Below are 2,109 nucleotides of genomic sequence, written 5' to 3'. Positions count from 1 at the left end.
ATTGTCCCTGGTATCAGGGAGAATGTAATACAATCTAATTCTTGTGTGTTACAGTCACATATACGTGAATACACCTATAAAATACAGACCCTGCACGGTGACTAAACAGTGTGGAGTGGAGCCGTATTCACTCACAGCATAGCAAGTCACACACAGATATCTCAGCAGCTTGTTAGACCTCAACAGATTCTCAGGAGCACACTAGTCACTTTCAAATGATGTAATAAAACTCTGGTCGTGGTATTTTATTTTGCTGAATTAATTTGAAAAAAAGAAGCTCGCTGCATCTCTTCATCTACTTTAATCCCAGTATATTCTGGATTGTATAAAACAGATGTATGTTAAACTTAAAACTTAAAACTTAAAAGGATCATTTCCCATGAGGGAGACATCATTTAGTCTGTACCATTGGTATATATTTGAAAAATATTTTAATACTGCAAACATTAGAAGCTTTACGATCAGGCAAGGGAAGGGTTCATACTCTACTACGGTGCTGCTGGTGAGCATCTACACAAGGCCTCTTAGTGACGTCAATCAACTGGAGGTAGGAGTTTATCAATGAACTGCTTGACATCCATCATTTCCTGCTGACATGAGTTGTGCTTCATGCTTTTGTCATGGCTGCTTTGCCAATGCTTTTAGTTTCTCAATAGTAAGAGACACAGACATCAGGGGAAAAGGGTCACAATCTCCATGGAACAGGAGAACTGAAATGTTTGCTCTCAGTGATGTTGCTAGGACGGCGAAGTCCTGCAGGGGAAGTCTGTACTGAGTGCAGCGATAGCCGCCTTTCTGTTGTGTGGTGAGAGGCGTGCTTAAAGAAATGATGTCTCCCGGAGACAATCCGCCCCAAATAACTGTTAGGAGTCATGCCATTCTTCCCTTCTCTCAAGGCTTTTATATTTCCTGCTGCCTGTCTAATTCCTGATTCATCATCCTGGTTATCTGGTGAAAATCTTGGTGAATATCACACCAAGATGGCATAGGCATATTCATATTTAATGCAGCAGCCATAATGGGCACACGTGGGCAGACATATTGGAACTTTTGGCACCTTCAAGACTTTGGCCCAGCTGTGCCCAGAATCTCCCGACCCACGAAGAAAAAACCAACTGTGGCAGTGGCCTTCTGGTGAGCCCCAAGGTGGGCAGAGGGGCAGATAGGTCATTCTGAACATTCTCCAGCTGGCGGACAGCACTTTAGAACTTAAATTCAGTATTTTAATATTTGTCTTCACATTCATATGATTAATAGCTCCTGAATTATTTGCTGACTTTGTGACATTTTCACCCTCTGCGACTGTCAGTGGAAGTATCTGTTAAGATTGCCACACTCACGTGTGCGGAAGTGAAGATGTTCCTGTCTTTCAAGTTCGACACACCCACCTGTACTTAGCTTTTATCTGCAAGCTTCTCCTAGCATAGATGACTGTCCAATGAGTTACTAAGTAACTTATTTAATAAGCTAAAAGGTGTAAGAGTATATATTTTTATCAAAGATTAAACTTCAGTTAACAATAAACCAGGTCATGTACTAAAAATTTCTGTGTTTCAAAATGCTACTAGGGGCCAGGTCCTAGTTTGGAAAATGCAGCCTTCAGAAGACAGCTGTCTTACGTGCAAGCATGTGTGCTTGAATCTATTTGTGCATGTGTGAGGAGAGAGGCAAAGGTGCTTTTGCACACAGGGAAGTCAGGAGGTTGTGCCTCAGTTTCCCAGGCTCACAGAGGGTGTTGCTAAGGAAGAATGCACTTTTCTCTTGGGTACCATTGAACCATTCCACTACAAAGCATATTTTTGTTTTTGCATTTTAGAAGTCTGTTAGGGTTTCAATCAGAAAATTATTTTAACCCAAACCAGAATGTCCTTGCCCTAAGAACTCTTATTTTATCTTACATCTATATAAAAATCAAAGAACATCCAAGGGAAAGGGGTTCTGAGCCACACCAGGCTGTGTGTGTACAATTTTTTTTCTCTTTTGGAGATGGGGTTCTTGCTATGTTGCCCAGGTTGTTCTCAAACTCGCGAGTGTGAGTGTTCCTCCTGCCTTAAGTTTCAAAGCAGCTGGGACTTTATGTGTCCACCCCCTGTCTGCCTCTATTTTGTT

At 41.7% G+C, this 2,109-nt stretch overlaps 1 pseudogene; it reads right to left on the bottom strand.

Annotated features, from left to right (window-relative positions):
* Nucleotides 1-437: 437 nt before the first annotated feature.
* LOC121452000 lies at nucleotides 438-999 on the bottom strand (annotated as a pseudogene).
* Nucleotides 1,000-2,109: the final 1,110 nt, after the last annotated feature.

Source organism: Microtus oregoni, unplaced genomic scaffold (genome assembly GCF_018167655.1).
Source record: "Microtus oregoni isolate MIOR12 unplaced genomic scaffold, Mior012 000008F_ref0000371, whole genome shotgun sequence".
Classification (NCBI taxonomy): Eukaryota; Metazoa; Chordata; class Mammalia; order Rodentia; family Cricetidae; genus Microtus; species Microtus oregoni.
The sequence above is the reverse complement of the archived record's forward strand: the minus strand, read 5'-3'. Positions and strand labels throughout refer to the sequence as shown.